Here is a 22,710-nt window from a genome sequence, read left to right as displayed (position 1 = left end):
AACCCCTCACTCCAAACCACAGCCTTAAACCCATCACATGTATGGTAAAGACAGCATCTAAAGAAGAGTCAACAGTATCTCTGTTAACATTAACATTAACATTAACATGATCATTTAAAATCTCACACCTGCGTTGCTTATATACTTCATCCAAAGCAACCCCACTATGTACCCTAGCAAATGTGTTCCCCAACAAGTCAGCCTTTTCTTTATCAGTTACAGACATTTTTTGATCCACAACCAAAACTGGAATTCGAGATCACTTGCTTCTTCCAGTCATCTTATTCAATATAGACCATACATCTGACAGCTCAGTACCCCTGCCAATTATAGAGCAGAACTGTCTAAATGCATTTCTCTTGACAGACTTAATGACCCTACGTAAAAGCTGTCTTCCTCTGGAAATCAACTAGATTCTCAGGAGTCATATTCCTACGCAACACGTCTTGAATAGCCGCAGTGCACTCTTCAGTCCACCAAGGAACCACCTTCCTTTTCTCACCCACTTCACTTATTGGTACATATTGATTCACAGCACTCAACATCAGAAGTCACAGAGGGAGCACATACATCAACCGGCCTCTCTAAAGACAATGGTCCAATAAACTTTAAGCAATGATCTCCAAACTTTTCCCAGTCTGCTTCATGAAAGCCCCATCTTCTGAATGGTACCCTATCTGGAATAGTAACATCAAAGTTTATGGTACACCAAATCTGGAAATGATCGCTTCCAACAGTAGAATAATTCATTACATTCACACAAATAAGCCGGCCAAAGGAGGTGTTGGCTTTGGGAATGACCAGTGAGATACAGTGGGGCAAAAAAATATTTAGTCAGCCACCAATTGTGCAAGTTTTCCCACTTAAAAAGATGAGAGGCCTGTAATTTTCATCATAGGTACACTTCAACTATGACAGACAAAATGAGAAGAAAAAAAATCCAGAAAATCACATTGTAGGATTTTTAATGAATTTATTTGCAAATTATGGTGGAAAATAAGTATTTGGTCACCTACAAACAAGCAAGATTTCTGGCTCTCACAGACCTGTAACTTCTTCTTTAAGAGGCTCCTCTGTCCTCCACTCGTTACCTGTATTAATGGCACCTGTTTGAACTTGTTATCAGTGTAAAAGACACCTGTCCACAACCTCAAACAGTCACACTCCAAACTCCACTATGGCCAAAGAGCTGTCAAAGGACACCAGAAACAAAATTGTAGACCTGCACCAGGCTTCCCACTTATGTGGGAATTATGTGGGAATTCCTTGAGACTGTAGGAAAAGTTTTCCAGGTGAAGATGTTTGAGATAATACCAAGTGTGCAAAGCCGTCATCAAGGTAAAGGGTGACTACTTCGAAGAATCTAAAATCAAAAATAAATGTTGACTTGCTTAACACTTTTTTAGTTACTACTTGATTCCTTATGTGTTATTTCATATTTTTGATGTCTTTACTATTATTCTACAATGTAGAAAATAGTAAAAAGAAAGAAAAAGCAGGTGTGTACCTATGATGAAAATTACAGGCCTCTCTCATCTTTTTAAGTGGGAGAACTTGCACAATTGGTGGCTGACTAAATACTTTTTTGCCCCACTGTATACCTGCTGGAGCACTTGCTACGGGTGGGTGTTGTTATCGTGACCAGTGAGCTGAGATAAGGCGGAGCTTTACCTAGCATAGACTTATAGATGACCTGGAGCCAGTGGGTCTGGCGACGAATATGTAGCGAAGGCCAGCCAACTAGAGCATACAGGTTGCAGTGGTGGGTGGTGTAAGGGGCTTTGGTGACAAAACGGATGGCACTATGATAGACTGCATCCAGTTTGCTGAGTAGAGTATTGGAAGCTATCGCCGAAGTCGAGGATCAGTAGGATAGTCAGTTTTTCTAGGGTAAGTTTAGCGGCGTGAGTGAAGGAGGCTTTGTTGCGAAATAGGAAGCCGATTCTAGATTTAATTTAAGATTGGAGATGTTTAATATGAGTCTGGAAGGAAAGTTTACGGTCTAGCCAGACACCTAAGTATTTTTAGTTATCCAGAACCGTCCAGAGTAGTGATGCTAGTCGGGCGGGCGGGTGTGGGCAGCGAATGGTTGAAAAGCATGCATTTGGTTTTACTAGCGTTTAAGAGCAGTTGGAGGCCACAGAAGGAGTGTTGTATGGCATTGAAGCTTGTTTGGAGGTTAGTTAACACAGTGTCCAAAGAAGGGCCAGATGTATACAGAATGGTGTCGTCTGCGTAGAGGTTGATCAGGGAATCACCTGCAGCAAGAGCGACATCGTTAATGTATACAGAGAAAAGAGTCGGCCCGAGAATTGAACCCTGTTGTACCCCCATAGAGACTGTCAGAGGTCCGGACAACAGGCACTCCGATTTGACACACTGAGCTCTATCTGAGAAGTAGTTGGTGAACCAGGCGAGGCAGTCATTTGAGAAACTAAGGCTGTTGAGTCTGCCGATAAGAATACGGTGATTGACAGAGTCGAAAGCCTTGGCCAGGTCGATGAAGACAGCTGCACAGTACTGTCTTTTATCGATGGCGGTTATGATATTGTTTAGTACCTTGAGCGTGGCTGAGGTGCACCCATGACCAGCTCGGAAACCGGATTGCACAGCGGAGAAGGTACAGTGGGAATCGAAATGGTCAGTGATCTGTTTATTAACTTGGCTTTCGAAGACGTTAGAAAGGCAGGGTAGAACGGATATAGGTCTATAACAGTTTGGGTCTAGAGTGTCACCCGCTTTGAAGAGGGGGATGACCGTGGCAGCTTTCCAATCTTTGTGGATTTTGAAGATACGATAGAGAGGTTGAACAGACTGGTAATAGGGGTTGCAACAATGGCGGCGGACAATTTTAGAAAGAGAGGGTCCGGATTGTCTAGCACAGCTGATTTGTACGGGTCCAGCTCTTTCAGAACATCTGCTATCTGGATTTGGGTGAAGGAGAAGCTGGGGAGACTTGGGCAAGTAGCTGTGGGGGGGAGCGGAGCTGTTGGCCGGGGTTGGGGTAGCCAAGAGGAAGGCATGGCCAGTCACAGATAAATGCTTATCGTGGATTTATCGGTGGTGACAGTGTTACCTAGCCTAAGTGCTGTGGACAGCTGGGAGGAGGTGCTCTTATTCTCCATGGACTTTACAGTGTTCCAAAACTTTTTGGAGCTACAGGATGCAAATTTCTGTTTGAAAAAATTAGTCTTAGCTTTCCTGACTGACTGCGTGTATTGGTTCCTGACTTCCCTGAAAAGTTGCATGTCGCGGGGACTATTCGATGCTAGTGCAGTCCGCCACAGGATGTTTTTGTGCTGGTCGAAGGGAGTCAGGGCTATATCTGTTCTTAGTTCCACATTTTTTGAAAGGGGAATGCTTATTTAAATTACTTTTAAAGAACGATGCTAAGCTACAGGACTGTTTTGCTAGCACAGACTGGAATATGTTCTGGGATTCTTCCGATGGCATTGAGGAGTACTTCACATCAGTCACTGGCTTGATCAAAAAGTGCATTGATGACATCGTCCCCACAGTGACACTGAAGGGGCTTGTGCACAACAGCTCTTACAGGGCACCTCATGAATCCTAACTTTATATGAGAAGAGAGAGACTCTTCAAAGAACAGTTGCATGGGTGAAGTGAACATCTTTTCTCTGTCCACCATACAGGCCAATCGACATATACCAACCACTCCATCGATGTCTTCAGTTCTGTCTTTATTTCTTTTGCCTCCCCAGAAATAACCCCCTTGATAGCTGCCCTGTTGCGAATATTCATGCGGGAAACATTCCACTCCGATATATTTTTGAGTCTTAAAACATGCTTCTTCGGCTCCTCAGACACACAAAAAAATAAGACCACTTCTTGTGACTCTCACCGACTCCCCACTTTCTTCCAACACATTCCATAGGATTTCTGCAAGCTGCAGACCACCACCAGAATTGACAGGGGAGGACCGGCTGTGGTTTCTGTGTTCCGTCCCGTCGTCCGGTTGTCCTGGCTAGTGGGTCTAGGCAGTGACTTGGGTAGACGTTAATAACGCACAACACTCTGGCAATATATCATTACATTTCTTCCCCAAATGAGCGGCGTTGTGGCACTAACTGGTGGTTGTATGGGGAACTTGTTTATGGCTCTATCACTTCCTAAGTGTCAAAGAAAATGAAACAAAAATTAAAAACAAACAAAAGATAGCTACCACACCTTTATCATCTAATTTGGACTATGTTCTATATAATAAATGACTCTATCATGCTATTGTCTCTAACGTCATGTCTTAGACGATCCTACTCGAAGGTGGGTTAATAAAGGCACTTGGAAAAATGGCACCCTGACTGACAAAGTTTATATTGGGGACCTACGGTGCTGACCTAGTGAATTCGGGACAGGAGGCTGGGGCTGCTGTGGCTGGACCCCCTGATGGGGTTTCAGGATCTATTGCCAACTTTCCGAAAATCGTGATCGCTTCCGTCCCACTTAGTATAAGACCTCATTAGGCCTTCCATTGCACGTGTGTGCCTGTGTACATAGTAGGTGCACACACTAATGACAAAAAAGACCAAGGATCATGGTCACCATCAGGATACTGTCCGGCACCGTCCAAGAGCGGGTGACCGACCAGTATTTTGGTTTATATTCAGTTGGGTGCCTCATCCATAAAAGTGCCTCATCCAGTACGCTAAGATCTACACTCATCGGTCCCTCGTACTGAATTTGGTTTTGAATGGTTATTGGTAATTCAAGGGAACGATTAGCGAAAGCATCAGGCATTTCATTATCTGTGTCTATCCTGTCGTCAGGAAGTTGGTATAAAGCTAGGTCGTCTATGTGGATAATCGCCCCCTGTGGGACCTTAACAAAAACAGTCTGGTTGGGGAGGTTCAGTTGGGTGGTTGAGTCATGGCGTTTGTAAGTCATAGTGGCGGACGTGAACGGGGTGTTTACCAGCCATCGATTCCCTACCACCTCAACTTGTGTGATGGTGACACCATCCCTTGCTGTTAATTTGGCTCTACAGCGTTCTTCGCTGGTGATAGGCTTGAGACCACAAAGACGCTCAGTGTTATCCCTGACGAATGGTTTGCTAGGACAGAGCTAGTGGACGTCTTTGGTTAGAGTACACATTAACAGGTTATGGGTGAGATAGAAATCCGGATTGTGTTCCTGATAAGCTATGACTGGGGGTGTGGCAATTTTTACATGGGTACTGTCGCGCCAAAATCCTACATTTAGAACCATTTTCAATCTACAGATGTTCTCCAGTTCAACAACCGGCAGCGACAGTAAAAATCTCACTTCATTACAATCAACATCAATGTGTATTGGGATTGCCGAACCCAGACTATAGGCCAAATGTGACTGTAATGGCCTTATCGTGGTTGTGGTATGTCGTGCACCACTGAAAGGGGCACTAGATATGAGGAGATACTATTCATAGCCAAGAGGTCCATAGAAGAGCTAACTTCACAGAGACAATTATCCAATAACAATGGAACCAATTGAACATGGGAATAGTCATGGTTCATGACCTCTACTAGCTTTCCTACAGACAGGAGGGTTTTGTTCAAGAGAGTAGCGTGTGTTTACCAGCAGAATAGTATCCCGGAGAGACTTTCCCACATGCTGCAACCTGAGTGCCTGTGCTTTTCTTCTGTTGCTGGATTAGTGGCATCTCTTCAGTAATCTCCCTAACATTTCTCTTGACTGTGGCTAGACTGACTGCATTGACAGCAGTGGTACCTAGAGCAAATAGGGACCGTACGGCTGCACCTATCAAGAGTAGCACCCCGACGAATCGTTTTTCTCGCCTGTCCTCTGATAATTCTGACTGGGTGACTGAACTTTTGGAGTTGGGCCAACATATGAGCAGTGTCTAGCTGAGCGTACTTAACTGCCTGGGTGGTCCAGTCAGCCCCGGCCCAACTCAAATGTGCCGCTGGTGGAATGTGTTGGCGGTAGACGTTCTCTGCATCTAGGCGGATATACACCCCCTGCGTGTGTACTCTGCAGTTGGTTATAAGGAGTTCTGGATCATCACGGAGAACGATTCTCGTCAGGGGTCCGCTCGTGATTACATCGGCTGGGTTGGTTTTGACCAGGGTGCAGAGTATTAGGATCAGCCAAAGGAACTCCATCCTTCAAAAACGCATTATTAGAGCACGTAATAACACCTTTGATTAGGGATCAATTTCCCTGTTTGTGGGTGTTTGAAGGATCTACAAGTGTCATTGCATTGAGCACAACCATTACACTTAATTACACGTAATTTCCATCCAGTAGGGGCGCAAATAGACATTGTGCAGGGATATCTTGGGGTGGTAAATCAGAGTGTACCAATTTGTCTCTGAGATTTCTGCCCCGCGAGAATACGAGCAAGGGAAGGTCCGAAAACACATTACCGAGACTGTCATCGGATCTTAGAATGTGCCAATGTTTGTGAACGATTCCCTTAATTTGTTCAGAACACTTTGAATAGAGGGTAGTTAGAACGCAAGAATCCGTCTTTTTGTGAGACTGACCTTGAAAAAGATCATGTCTCGTTTTGTTTTGAATTTTCTCAATGGCAATTTTAATCTGATAATTTTTGTACCCCCTCTCCTTGAATTTTCTTTGCGTCTCAGCCATATTTCTGTCTAAATCTGATTGTTTTTTGCAAATTCTTTTTATTCGACAGAATTGGCTGTAAGGAAAACTATTTTTCAAGGGAAGTGGGTGACAACTGTCAGCCCTCAACAAACTGTTACGATCAGTAGGTTTCCTGTAAAGATCAGTGTATAGAATATTGTTTTCACACAAGATCAGAAGATCAAGAAAACTGATTTGACGTGTATCAGATTGCATAGTAAATCTCTATTGTTCAGAACAGGAGTTAAGAAAAGCATGGAATGCCTGGAGCTGTTTTGCATCACCCCTCCATAGAACAAAAATATCATTAATATTCCGTTTCCAAATAATGATGTTAGGCAAGAAAACATTTTTGAGAGGATTAAAAATAGAATGTTTCTCCATGTAACCCACATACAAATTAGCATAGTGAGGAGCCATGGGGGATCCCATAGCAGTACCCTTCGTCTGAATTAAGAAATCCTTTAGAAACATGAAATAGTTATGTGGGAGTACTATTTCAGCCAATGTTATAATGCAGGCACTGGAAGGTAGTTCATTAGGGTCATGTTGCAGAAGAAAATGTTCCATAGCTTCCATACCGCCCTCGCGTGGAATATTTGTGTATAACGACTCAACATCAAAAGTAACTAACAAAGTATTCTCAGGGAGAGGATGAAGAGATTCAATGATAGAGATCATACTGCTGGTGTCCTTTACAAAGGAGGGGAGCTGTTCTGCGAGTGGTCTAATTAAAAAGTCAACAAAAGTCGATAGAGGGGCTATTACTGCATCAATGCCCGCTACAATAGGGCACCCTGGAGGTTTTGTAACATTCTTGTGTAATTTCAGCAAAGTATAGAAAGTGGCAATTTTAGGGTGTTGAATAGCCAAAACGTTCTGTTCTTTTTCAGTTATCTGACCAGAACTTAAATACCCGTCTAGGACAGTAAAGATAGTATTATGAAATTGGGAAGTGGGGTCACTTCTGAGTTTCTTGTAAAAGGTGTTGTCTATGACACTCATTTACAAAAGCTGTCCTATCCATGAGTACAACCGACCCACCCTTATCAGCAGGGCGAGTAATGACTGACGTATCGGATTGTAAATCAAGCAAAGCTTGTTTTTCATCCTAAGGTAAATTATGGAAAGATTTGGACTCCTGTTTGTTCTTAAGGAGATGAGCAACATCTGTTTCAACAAGCCTGCAATATATCTCGATGATTGCGATTGGCTGGAGGTACAAAATAACTCTTGCTTCTAAAAGGAGTCGGAGTATGTGCAGGTGAGTAACCTACTGGTTCAATAGAAATATCAGGATTAGGGGAGCTAAAGTATTCCCTTAAACGGATGTTTCTAAAAAACGTAAACATGTCTACCTTAACATCAAAATCGTTGCACTGGGTTGTATGCACAAAATATAACCCTTTATTAAGCAAGGAGACATGGGCAGGGATCAATATCTTGCTTGGTAAATTAAATACACTCAGTCCCGTGGGTTCTGGGACCGTGTGAGCGGTCCCCTCTGCCTCTGATTGTCATGCGCGAGCCTGCAGCCACCTACGCCTTTCCATTGGCCCAGTCTCTCGTTGAATAAAAAACTGCCACTGGAAGCCGATGAGGTGCTGGTTGTAGAGTGTTGGTCAGACAGGGGTGGATCAAAGTAAGCGGCATCCCTCCTGCGTCTGCCATGGAGAGGAGGAGCAGGACCTCCTTTGTCTCCTTGTCTTTTTTGTCTTGGTTGAATTTCTTGATTTTAAGTTCCTTTATTTCTGTAGACAACTTGTCCTGGAGCACTTGATTAGTTTTCATCAGTTCATTGAATATGCCATCATCATTAACAGCTATTTGTAGAGCTGTGCGTTTGTCTTTAATCGTGTTATCCATTTCAATAAAATCCTTTTTCAACTGGTCAACAATTAATGTCATTAAATCAATAGAGCATTTGTTCAAGATGGCACACCAGCGCTCCCAGAAATCATCTGTGCGCTGTCCCAATGATGGTTATTTTTGCCACCTGAGTCCCTGTGGAATAATGCCTTGAGGCACATAATCACTAAGAGTGACTATATGTAGATGTCTTCTCGTCTGGCGCTTAGATAAATGTAACAGTTCTTTCGAGAGGTCAGAATTACCTCCTGGCATGTCAAAAAGGGACTGCGAAACAATGATATTATCATGATCCCTTTGGCTATACTCAAAGTAATCTTGTATGAGTCGATGACCAGTGTCAGGAAAATAATTATAATTCGGCATTGTTTTAGAGCTTTTTTTGGTCGGTAGGGTGCTGTTTACTAGGTAACAGAACAATCTAGAAGAAAAAGAAACGCACACCTATTTAGGCGAGGTGATGGCTAGCGGAGTAGAAAACTTGATAATAAAGGAGAGCCGCACACTCTAGGAGCTCAGATGCAAAATGTAAAAATGTAATTACCAATGTTTCGACAGCCAAGCTATCTTCATCAGGGTATAATCACAAATACTGCGGGATGCTAAGACACACGTTCTCCTCAAAGTAGTAATGGTTCGAAGGCAATCTGCGAAGCCATGGCAGACGGGGTTGGTGCACAGTCAGTGTCGTCCTCACCACAGCGTTGACACACCGCCAAAGCACTACCAAAAGGCAGGTTTTTCGTGTTTGAGTAGTTAACCTTTTTGGGCTAGGGGGCAGTATTCAGAATTTCGGATGACTGATGTGCCCAAAGTAAACTGCCTGTTACTCAGGCCCAGAAGCTAGGATATGCATATACAGTGCCTTGCGAAAGTATTCGGCCCCCTTGAACTTTGCGACCTTTTGCCACATTTCAGGCTTCAAACATAAAGATATAAAACTGTATTTTTTTGTGAAGAATCAACAACAAGTGGGACACAATCATGAAGTGGAACGACATTTATTGGATATTTCAAACTTTTTTAACAAATCAAAAACTGAAAAATTGGGCGTGCAAAATTATTCAGCCCCCTTAAGTTAATACTTTGTAGCGCCACCTTTTGCTGCGATTACAGCTGTAAGTCGCTTGGGGTATGTCTCTATCAGTTTTGCACATCGAGAGACTGACATTTTTTCCCATTCCTCCTTGCAAAACAGCTCGAGCTCAGTGAGGTTGGATGGAGAGCATTTGTGAACAGCAGTTTTCAGTTCTTTCCACAGATTCTCGATTGGATTCAGGTCTGGACTTTGACTTGGCCATTCTAACACCTGGATATGTTTATTTTTGAACCATTCCATTGTAGATTTTGCTTTATGTTTTGGATCATTGTCTTGTTGGAAGACAAATCTCCGTCCAAGTCTCAGGTCTTTTGCAGACTCCATCAGGTTTTCTTTCAGAATGGTCCTGTATTTGGCTCCATCCATTTTCCCATCAATTTTAACCATCTTCCCTGTCCCTGCTGAAGAAAAGCAGGCCCAAACCATGATGCTGCCACCACCATGTTTGACAGTGGGGATGGTGTGTTGCTTTTACGCCAAACATAACGTTTTGCATTGTTGCCAAAAAGTTCAATTTTGGTTTCATCTGACCAGAACACCTTCTTCCACATGTTTGGTGTGTCTCCCAGGTGGCTTGTGGAAAACTTTAAACAACACTTTTTATGGATATCTTTAGGAAATGGCTTTCTTCTTGCCACTCTTCCATAAAGGCCAGATTTGTGCAATATACGACTGATTGTTGTCCTATGGACAGAGTCTCCCACCTCAGCTGTAGATCTCTGCAGTTCATCCAGAGTGATCATGGGCCTCTTGGCTGCATCTCTGATCAGTCTTCTCCTTGTATGAGCTGAAAGTTTAGAGGGACGGCCAGGTCTTGGTCATTTGCAGTGGTCTGATACTCCTTCCATTTCAATATTATCGCTTGCACAGTGCTCCTTGGGATGTTTAAAGCTTGGGAAATCTTTTTGTATCCAAATCCGGCTTTAAACTTCTTCACAACAGTATCTCGGACCTGCCTGGTGTGTTCCTTGTTCTTCATGATGCTCTCTGCGCTTTTAACGGACCTCTGAGACTATCACAGTGCAGGTGCATTTATACGGAGACTTGATTACACACAGGTGGATTGTATTTATCATCATTAGTCATTTAGGTCAACATTGGATCATTCAGAGATCCTCACTGAACTTCTGGAGAGAGTTTGCTGCACTGAAAGTAAAGGGGCTGAATAATTTTGCACGCCCAATTTTTCAGTTTTTGATTTGTTAAAAAAGTTTGAAATATCCAATAAATGTCGTTCCACTTCATGATTGTGTCCCACTTGTTGTTGATTCTTCACAAAAAAATACAGTTTTATATCTTTATGTTTGAAGCCTGAAATGTGGCAAAAGGTCGAAAAGTTCAAGGGGGCCGAATACTTTCTCAAGGCACTGTAATTGGAAGCATTGATTGGAAAGCACTCTGAAAACAGTTCTAAAACTGTTAAAACATTGTCTGTGAGTATAACAGAACTGATATGGCAGGCGAAAACCCGATTAAAATCCATCCAGGAAATGGGATTTTTTTTATTTTTCCATTGAAAGCCTATTGACTCTATAAGGGTTTACGGCCCAGATTGCAGTTCCTATGGCTTCCACTAGATGTCAACAGTCTTTAGACATGGTTTCAAAAATGACAAAGAATAAGACCTTTTGGTAAGTGGTCTATGAAATCATGCAGTACTGGTTTGCGTGCGTGCTCTTCGTTCTTTTTCCTTTCTATCGAATACGCCATTGTCCGGTTTAGATTTGATAAATTATTTAGATAATTGACAACCTGAGGATTAATTGTAAACATCATTTGACACGTTTCGACGAAGTTTACCGGTACTATAAGGATGTATTCGTCTGCATGTTTTGACTGCCTTTGAGCCAGTGGATTACTGAACAAAACGTGCCAACAAAACTGAGTTTTTGGGATATAAAGAGGGACTTTATCGAACAAAATGACAATTTATTGTATAGCTGGGACACTTCGGATTGCCAACAGAGAAAGATCTTCAAAGGTAAGTGATTTATTTTATCACTATTTCTGACTTTCGTGATGCCTTTGATTGGTTGGAAAATGTTTGTATGCTTTTGTATGCATGGTGCTGTTCTCAGATAATCGCATGGTATGCTTTCGCCATAAAGCCTTTTTGAAATCTGACAAAGCGGCCTGATTAACAAGAAGTTAATCTTTTAACCGTTGTATAACACTTGTATTTTCATGAATGTTTATTATTACTATTTTTGTCATTTGAATTTGGCGCGATGTTGTCGAGGTGGGACGCTAGCGTCCCAATGAGCCCAAAGCAGTTAACTACCACTTCATGGCCCTGCAGTGTCATGAGCCAAGCCGCTATCCTGCTGTTGTGTCGAGTTCCCTCACGGATTCGTTGGCTTTTCAGAAAAGTCACTGGCTGGTGACAAGTTTCAATTATCACATTTTGTCCGCCGACATAACTGGTGAAGTGTTTGAACGCCAGACTGTCGACAGCAGCGCTTTTTCGCAGTCTGAGTACTTGTGTTCAGCAGGGTTGAGTGTTTTGCTCACCTAAGCAACCACGTCTGTCTTGGTTGTATTTTTGGCACAACCTAGCACTAAGACAGTGCTCTGAGAAACCGACTTCCAAACAGAACGGCTTGTCTTTGTTTGTTGGGGTATACCAGGCAGGGTGCCTCACAAAGCAGGTTTTTCTGAAGAAGGTGGGTCAAAGGCTTTGACCAGTTTGCATAATGTTCGATGAACTGACGGGAGTAATTACAAACTCCCAAGAAGCTACGCAGTTCATGAATGTTTGTTGACATTTTGATGTTGCGGAACGCTTGGATTCTGCTAGATTGTGGCAGGATGCCTTCAGCACCCACCAGAAGTCCCACGAAGTTTACCTTGGTCCTGCATCATTGTCTTTTCATATTAACAAACTTAGCCCCTGTCACCCTGAGTTGGGTATAAACATGGTCCATCTCATTGAGGTGATGTGACCAAGTCTCGCTCCTCATGAGAACATTGTCCACATAGATTATCATGCCCCTGTAGTCTGCATCTGGCTTTACCTTGTGTAGGAAGATGTTGAACTCTGTGGGGGAGTTCACATACCCGAACGATTGAATGTGAAGAGCTTGTTCGAGAAAGAGAAGGCCAACTTCTGTTCCAGAGGGTCAACTGTCATGTTCCAGAAACCATTCGCCACATTGACATTAGAGAAGTACTTTGCATTAGCCACTTTAGGCAAATCTTGGTCAAACTGTGTCATTGGCCAACGAGACAACGGAACCAGCTTGTTGAGTTGTTTATAGTCGACGGTAAGACGCCACTTACCTGTTGGTTTCAGAACAGACCACACGGGGGCACTGTACATAGTGTTACATTCCCTGATGATCTGTTTAGCTAATAGGGAATCGATAATCTCTTGTACCGCCACAAGTAGAATTTTGTATTGTCTCACAAATGTAGGAGCTGCTCCGGGTGGTGTAGGAATACGCACCACATGAATACCTGTTACCTGCAGGTGTCTTGCTAATTGCCTATAATTTCCACCTGTTGTCTATTCCATTTGCACAACAGCATGTGAAATGTATTGTCAATCAGTGTTGCTTCCTAAGTGGAAAGTTTGATTTCACAGAAGTGTGATTGACTTGGAATTACATTGTGTTGTTTAAGTGTTCCCTTTATTTTTTTGAGCAGTGTATATCTTATATTTGAGATTCTATGAAAGTAGCTACCATTTGCCCTGACAGCTTTGCACACTAGGCATTCTCTCAACCAGCTTCCTACATATGCTGAGCACTTGTTGATTGCTGTATCTGCACTCTGCGGTCCAACTCATCCCAAACCATCTCAATTGGGTTAAGGTCAGGTAATTGTGGAGGCCAGGTCATCTGATGCCGCACTCCATCACTTTCCTTCTTGGTCAAATAGCCCTAACACAGCCTGGAGGTGTGTTGGGTCACTGTCCTGTTGAAAAAGAAAATGGTTGTCCAACTAAGCACAAACCAGATGGGATGGCGTATCACTGCAGAATGCTGTGGTAGCCATGCTGGTTGTGTGCCTTGAATTCAAAATAAATCACAACAGTGTCACCAGCAAAGCACTCCCAGACCATCACACCTCCTCTTCCATGCTTCACAGTGGGAACTACACATACAGATATCATCCATTCACCTACTCTGCGTCTCAAAGACATCGCGCACTGCTTGTGTTTCTTGGCTCAAGCAAGTCTCTTCTTCTCATTGCTGTCCTTTGGTAGTGGTTTCTTTGCAGCAATTTGACCATGAAGGCCTGATTCACGCAGTCTCCTCTGAACAGTTGATGATGAGATGTGTCTGTTATTTGAACTCTGTGAAGCATTTATTTGGGCTGCAATTTATGAAGCTGGTAACTCTAATGATTATCCTTTGCAGAAGAAGTAACTCTGGAACTTCCTTTCCTGTGGCGGTCCTCATAACAGCCAGTTTCGTCATCGCACTTGATGTATTTTGCGACTGCACTTGAAGAAACGTTCAAAGTTCTGGAAATGTTCCGTATTGACTGACCTTCATGTCTTAAAGTAATGACGGACTGTCATTTCTCTTTGCTTGTTTGAGCTGTTCTTTTTAACAAAGTTTATTTGATTTGTTTAACACCTTTTTGGTTACTACATCATTCCATATGTTATTTCATAGTTTTGATGTCTTCACTGTTATTCTACAATGTAGAAAATAGTAGAAATAAAAAACAAGGAATGAGTAGGTGTGTCCAAACTTTTAACTGATACTGTACATCCCCTATCATATAGAACCCTCAAATCCAAATATGGACCTTGAAGCCAGTTCAACTGCTTTTTTCTTTCTTCCCATCTAACCAGGGACTGATTTAGACCTGGGACACCATGTGGGTGCAATTAATTACCAGGTAGATCAGAAAACCAACAGCACTCCAGACCTTGTAGGGTAAGATTTGAATTCCACTGATATACTGTAGAATATGCATACAGTCCAATTATCCATTGAGAATTTCCCTGCCATGGTTACTGGGGATTATATTTCAATTAAACAAAATACTTGTTTCACCTTGTAGTTCTCAATCTGACTATGATAAGTGAAGTGCACTTTAGACTCAAACTGATGGACGAAACTGCTGGCCATGCCCTCCTTGTAGATGTTTTCAGCTATCAACTGGCTGATGAAGTTCTTCCCTGTGCCAGAACAGCCGTGAAGGGAGAGCACCAGGGGCTTTTTAGGGTTTTTATTGTTCATGAAACCCGTTACAGCTTTCTGGATGACTCTGGAAGCAACATATTGACCAAACAGCTTCTGATCTAGGGCCACTTCCAAACCTGATAACAGGGCAGAAGTCGATTATTAGTGTCAATAAATGGGACATGTGCTACAAATAAACCACCTGTAATTAGTATAGAAATCATGGTGGTGATCTTAATAACGTGATTAGTTACACATGTAGGGCACAGCTGCTATGTAGGCTAGCGGTGCACGAGTTAGCTGTTTGTTATTTCGCATCCGCAATTGCTAATAACCCATCCACAACCACCTGACTTTCCCTCATGGGTGAGGATTAAAGATGGCAGACCCCCCCCCACCAGAGAGGAAGAAGTGGGGCCGGTTGTATGACTTTAACAACCGGTCGTAAACTCTCTCCCTCTTGCACTGCAGTAGAGCCAAGAAGTCAAAAATCCTTTGTATGTAGGGAGACTCCAAAGGGAGTCTCCCTACGTACAAAGGATTTTTGACTTTGGGAGACCAAAACTTCAAACATCAAAAGATTGGACATCGGAACATTAGCTTTAATATCCAAACGTCTGGAATGGTTGGTGGGACCCAAACAATAATTCTGTCATATCCTTTGTTGTTTTGCAATATCATTAAGGAGGGTATAACTAAGTAACGGTATCTCTAAGGGTGTACACATTCCAGTTAGATTTACATCTGTTGTAAAACGTATATGACTAAATATGAAACAATTTCTGAGAAGATAAAATGTGATTTTAGCCTTCCCAATTAGATCATTATTTTTCATATATACTTTGCCAAGTCAGTAACCACGCCCACATGAGCACAGACATTATGCCAAAACGATGGAATGCCCTTTTTGCCAGAGTGCTTATAAAGTACTCCTAACAAAATTTACATTAGACCAAGCAGCCGGACAGTGTAAACCGGACATCATGTAATGGTTAAAACTACAAGACCAGTATACGAAGGTAAAGACGGGACTACACATTCACAGTCTGCAGCTGTACAGTTGATGTCGGAAGTTTACATACACTTAGGTTGGAGTCGGTTAGGACTTTACTTTGTGCATGACAAGTAATTTTTCCAACAATTGTTAAGACAGACAGATTATTTAACTTATAATTTACTATATCACAATTCCAGGGGGTCAGAAGTTTACAAACACTAAGTAGACTGTGCCTTTAAACAGCTTGGAAAATTCCAGAAAATTAGTTAATGGCTTTAGAAGCTTCTGATAGGCTAATTGACATCATTTGAGTCAATTGGAGGAGTACCTGTGGATGTATTTCAAGGCCTACCTTCAGACTCAGTGCCTTTTTGCTTGATATCATGGGAACATCAAAATAAATGAGCCAAGACTTCAGGAAGAAATTTGTAGACCTCCACAAGTCTGGTTCATCCTTGGGAGCAATTTCCAAATGCCTGAAGGTACCACGTGTACTATTGTTTGTACAGATGAACAAGTATAAACACCATGGGACCACAACGCAGTCATACTGCTCAGGAAGGAGACGTGTTCTGTCTCCTAGAGATGAACCTACTTTGGTACGAAAAGTGCAATTCAATTACAGAAAAACAGAAAAGGAACTTGTGAAGATGCGGGAGGAAAAATGTACCAACGTATCTACAGTGGGGCAAAAAAATATTTAGTCAGCCACCAATTGTGCAAGTTTTCCCACTTAAAAAGATGAGAGGCCTGTAATTTTCATCATAGGTACACTTCAACTATGACAGACAAAATAAGTAAAAAATAAGTATTTGGTCACCTACAAACAAGCAAGATTTCTGGCTCTCACAGACCTGTAACTTCTTCTTTAAGAGGCTCCTCTGTCCTCCACTCATTACCTGTATTAATGGCACCTGTTTGAACTTGTTATCAGTATAAAAGACACCTGTCCACAACCTCAAACAGTCACACTCCAAACTCCACTATTGACAAGACCAAAGAGCTGTCAAAGGACACCAGAAACAAAATTGTAGACCTGCACCAGGCTGGGAAGACTGAATATGCAATAGGTAAGCAGCTTGGTTTGAAGAAATCAACTGTGGGAGCAATTATTAGGAAATGGAAGACATACAAGACCACTGATAATCTCCCTCGATCTGGGGCTCCAAGCAAGATCTCACCCCGTGGGGTCAAAATGATTACAAGAACGGTGAGCAAAAATCCCAGAACCACACGGGGGACCTAGTGAATGACCTGCAGAGAGCTGGGACCAAAGTAACAAAGCTTACCATCAGTAACACACTACGCCGCCAGGGACTCAAATCCTGCAGTGCCAGACGTGTCCCCCTGCTTAAGCCAGTACATGTCCAGGCCCGTCTGAAGTTTGCTAGAGAGCATTTGGATGATCCAGAAGAAGATTGGGAGAATGTCATATGGTCAGATGAAACCAAAATCTAACTTTTTGGTAAAAACTCAACTCGTCGTGTTTGGAGGACAAAGAATGCTGAGTTGCATCCAAAGAACACCATACCTACTGTGAAGCATGGGGGTGGAAACATCATGCTTTGGGGCTGTTTTTCTGCAAAGGGACCAGGACGATTGTTCCATGTAAAGGAAAGAATGAATGGGGCCATGTATCGTGAGATTTTGAGTGAAAACCTCCTTCCATCAGCAAGGGCATTGAAGATGAAACGTGGCTGGGTCTTTCAGCGTGACAATGATCCCAAACACCCCGCCCGGACAACGAAGGAGTGGGTTCGTAAGAAGCATTTCAAGGTCCTGGAGTGGCCTAGCCAGTCTCCAGATCTCAACCCCATAGAAAATATGTGGAGGGAGTTGAAAGTCCGTGTTGCCCAGCAACAGCCCCAAAACATCACTGCTCTAGAGGAGATCTGCATGGAGGAATGGGCCAAAATACCAGCAACAGTATGTGAAAACCTTGTGAAGACTTGCAGAAAACGTTTGACCTCTGTCAGGGTATATAACAAAGTATTGAGATACACTTTTGTTATTGACCAAATACTTATTTTCCACCATTATTTGCAAATAAATTCATAAAAAAATCCTACAATGTGATTTTCTGGATTTTTTTTCTCATTTTGTCTGTCATAGTTGAAGTGTACCTATGATGAAAATTACAGGCCTCTCTCGTCTTTTTAAGTGGGAGAACTTGCACAATTGGTGGCTGACTAAATACTTTTTTGCCCCACTGTATATCCACAGTAAAATTAGTCCTATAACAACATAACCTGAAAGGCCATTCAGCAAAGAATTAACCACTGCTCCTAAATCATCATAAAAAAGCCAGACTATAGTTTGCAACTGCACAAAGATTGTAATTTTTGGAGAAATGTCACCTGGTCGGATGAAACAAAAATAGAACTGTTTGGCAATAATTACCACGTTATGTTTGGAGGAAAAAGGGGGAGGCTTGCAAGCCGAAGAACACCATCCCAACCGTGAAGCACGGGTGTGACAGCATCATGTTGTGGGGGTGCTTTGCTGCAGGAGGGACTGCTGCACTTCACAAAATAGATGGCATCATGAGGTAGGAAAATTATGTGCAACATCTCAAGACATCAGTCAGGAAGTTAAAGCTTGGTCGCAAATGGGTCTTCCAAATGGACAATGACCCCAAGCATACTTCAAAAGTTATGGCAACATAGCTTAAGAACAACAAAGTCAAGGTATTGGAGTGGCCATCACAAAGCCCTGACCTAAATCCTATAGAAAATGTGTGGGCAGAACTGAAAAAGCGTGTGTGAGGAAGGAGGCCTACAAACCTGATTTAGTGACACCAGCTCTGTCAGGAGGAATGGGCCAAAATTCACCCAACTTATTGTGGGAAGTTAAACAATTTAAAGGTAATGCTTCCAAATACTAATTGAGTGTATATACATTTCTGACCCACTGGGAATGTGATGAAAGAAATAAAAGCTGAAATCATTCTCTACTATTATTCTGACATTTCACATTCTTAAAATAAAGTAGTGATCCTAACTGACCTAAGACAGGGCATTTGTACTAGGATTAAATGTCAGTAATTGTGAAAAACTGAGTTTAAATGTATTTGGCTAAGGTGTATGTAAACTTCCGACTTCAACTGTATAGGTAAAATAGTCTAGGTAACTCAATCGTAGACGAGAACACCTCGTGGTACAGTTTTGTAGTGTACATTCTAACTAACACTTCCAGAACAAAAGCCTACTACAACTACAAAGGACGTTGCGAACTCTGGTGGACAACCAGAGACATACACGACCAGAGTCTTACATCCCTTCAAAAACCTCCCACAGAACATCCGAGTTCTACAGAGGGATGACAGAGAAAGACATAGGCGTAAATATATACACTGCAATTCTTGTCGAATGAGCGGTCGTTCAGGTGCAAAGTATTCATATTCCCATGAGCATAGCTTACAAACGTCCCGATAGTTGAATTCCTTTGCCTCTCCCTTTCCCTCTCTTTTGAATCCTCCATATTGTGTAACAAGCCGTCATATCGGTTTAGTCCACTAGGAACCTATCATTGCATTGTGTTAGTAACCAATAACTATGCTGTGTGTGTATGTTTATGAATTTGTGTGATTATTTAGTTAGTAAATAAATAAGCCAATTTGGATATCGCTGATTTATCATTTAAGTTAGGGTTCGTGCAGATTTGAAGTCCACTGTGTTCAAAATGAGACCGAGGTAAAAATTAGAATTAATGATTGATTTTATTTATTTTATTTTATTTTGAGATTAAATTGATGACTAATATGATATCGACATTCTGATATTGTTGAGTTAATTCGGGAAATTGTAACTCATTAAACAAACTTTTCCCGTGGTGCCCCAGGTTACTAATGAGTTAATTGTTGCATGATTAATATAAATCAAGTAATAATTAAACGTTAGGTAATCGATTTGATAAAACAGCATGTCATCACAATGATAGTCACGACACGTGATAACGTAAAAATCTGAGGCCCGCATCCAACCCTAACCCGCTAATATAGAAACTGCGCTGTAGGCTACAGTCAGATGGTGGAACGATTTTTGTCAGGGGGTGCAGGATATTTTTTTGACTGATTTAGATAGCTATAGCCGTGTTCGAATATCCATATTAGCATACTGTATACTACAATGATTATACACACTAGACTATTAGTTCATTTTAGTATACTGTAAACGAACGGTATCCTTTCAGTTGAGTGTAATAGCTCTTTGCTTGTCTACTGGAAGTTGTTGCTATAATACCTTTTGCTAGCTAGTTGGCATAAATTACTAGTTAGAAATTTTACAACTTTGGGTGTGTTCTTCAATTCAATTTAGAGTTCCAGAGTGTGCCCATAAATTCAGAGCGTTGTCAAATTGTCCGTTTGTAAATTCTGACCGCAAATTCATTATTCTGCGCTCTGGTACAGAGTGCTCTGAAATCGGAGTATAGTCATGGCCAAAAGATTTGAGAATGGCACAAATATTAATTTCCACAAAGTTTGCTGCTTCAGTGTCTTTAGATATTTTTGTCAGATGTTACTATGGAATACTGAAGTATAATTACAAGCATTTCATAAGTGTCAAAGGCTTTTATTGACAATTACATGAAGTTGATGCAAAGAGTCAATATTTGCAGTGTTGACCCTTTTTCAAAACCTCTGCAATCTGCCCTGGCATGCTGTCAATTAACTTCTGGGCCACATCCTGACTGATGGCAGCCCATTCTTGCATAATCAATGCTTGGCGTTTGTCAGAATTTGTGGGGTTTTGTTTGTCCACCCGCTTCTTGAGGATTGGCCACAAGTTCTCAATGGGATTAAGGTCTGGGGAGTTTCCTGGCCATGGACCCAAAATATCGATGTTTTGTTCCCCGAGCCACTTAGTTATCACTTTTGCCTTATGGCAAGGTGCTCCATCATGCTGGAAAAGGCATTGTTCATCACCAAACTGTTCCAGGATGGTTGGGAGAAGTTGCTCTCGGAGGATGTGTTGGTACCATTCTTTATTCGTGGTTGTGTTCTTAAGCAAAATTGTGAGTGAGCCCACTCCCTTGGCTGAGAAGCAACCCCACACATGGTCTCAGGATGCTTTACTGTTGGTATCACACAGGACGGATGGTAGTGCTCACCTTGTCTTCTCCGGACAAGCTTTTTTCCGGATGCCCCAAACAATCAGAAAGGGGATTCATCAGAGAAAATGACTTTACCCCAGTCCTCAGCAGTCCAATCCCTGTCATTTTTTGCAGAATATCATATGATGTTTTTCCTGGAGAGAAGTGGCTTCTCTGCTGCCCTTCTTGACACCAGGCCATCCTCCAAAAGTCTTTGCCTCACTGTGCGTGCAGATGCACTCACACCTGCCTGCTGCCATTCCTGAGCAAGCTCTGTACTGGTGGTGCCCCGATCCTGCAGCTGAATCAACTTTAGGAGACGGTCCTGGCGCTTGCTGGACTTTCTTGGGCGCGCTGAAGCCTTCTTCACAACAATTGAACCGCTCTCCTTGAAGGTCTTGATGATCCAATAAATGGTTGATTTAGGTGCAATCTTACTGGCAGCAATATCCTTGCCTGTGAAGCCCTTTTTGTGCAAAGCAATGATGACGGCATGTGTTTCCTTGCAGTTAAACATGATTGCCAGAGGAAGACAAATGATTCCAAGCACCACCCTCCTTTTGAAGCTTCCAGTCTGTTATTCGAGCTCAATCAGCATAACAGAGTGATCTCCAGCCTTGTCCTCGTCAACACTCACACCCGTGTTAATGAGAGAATCACTGACATGATGTCATCTGGTCCTTTTTTGGCAAGGCTGAAATGCGGTGGAAATGTTTGTTGGGGATTCAGTTCATTTGCATGACAAAGAGGGACTTTGCAATTAATTGCAATTCATCTGACCACTCTTGATAACATTCTGGAGTATTTGTAAATTGCCATCAAACAAACTGAGGCAGCAGACTTTTGAGAATGACACAAATATACATTTTTACACTTTTGGCCACGACTGTAGATAGCTAGAGCGAATTCATGAAAACACCTGAATGTCCATTGAGAACGCAAAACGACTATACCATTTAGCTAAGAATGACGGGAACAAAGTCAATAAACGTTTGGTAGTTAGTTAGATAGCCTGTAGTTAATATACTGGCAAGTTTGATGTATAAGTAGCCAACTAATGTTAGGTACCTAGCTAACATACCGGTACATATTGCTGTAATGATATGCTATGTGGTTTGTAAGGACAGAGTAGCTAACAAATCGTCAGCCAATATAACATGTAAGGTAACTTATTTGAAAAGTCATTACTTTATTACATTGTTTAACATTTTCTTAACATTTGTCATAATTGGTTAAAGCGACAAATTTGTATCTGCTCTTGTTGAACTTCAGCTGCATATTTTCCACCATTATCTTCAAATCTGAAAACAAAGCCATGCCCATTTCCTGAAGAATTGCATTATGAGCCCTAAAGTATGGAAATAGTATCCTATGCGTGTATACTTCCTATTTTGGCCAATGTAATACGACATCCGGGAACTTTTGGTATAGGGGTACAGAGGCCCATTATCAGCAACCATCACTCCTGTGTTCCAATGGCACATTGTGTTAGACTTTTAAAAATTATAAACCTGGATTAGCTAACACAACGTGCCATTGGAACACATGAGTGATGGATGCTGATAATGGGCCTCTGTACGCCTTCCATTAAAAATCAGCCATTTCCAGCTACAATAGTCATTTACAACATTAACAATGTCTACACTGTATTTCTGATCAATTTGATGTTATTTTAATGGACGGCAAAAATGTGCTTTTCTTTCAAAAACAAGGACATTTCTAAGTGACCCCAAACTTTTGAACGGTAGTGTAGTTAGCTAGCTACCACAGCCAGCTCATATCGAGCCTCTGGGTACAGAGTCTGTTGTGTGAATGGAAATGTTTTGTGGCCTTTTTGTCCCGTTTCAAACTAACTTGGCTAGTTTTCGACCAGTTGATGTACCATTAGAGCTAGCCAAAAGTTGGCT

Source organism: Oncorhynchus mykiss, chromosome 29, assembly GCF_057628025.1.
Source record: "Oncorhynchus mykiss isolate SJ-2025 chromosome 29, ASM5762802v1, whole genome shotgun sequence".
NCBI classification, from domain to species: Eukaryota; Metazoa; Chordata; class Actinopteri; order Salmoniformes; family Salmonidae; genus Oncorhynchus; species Oncorhynchus mykiss.
Note: the sequence above shows the minus strand (reverse complement) of the source record.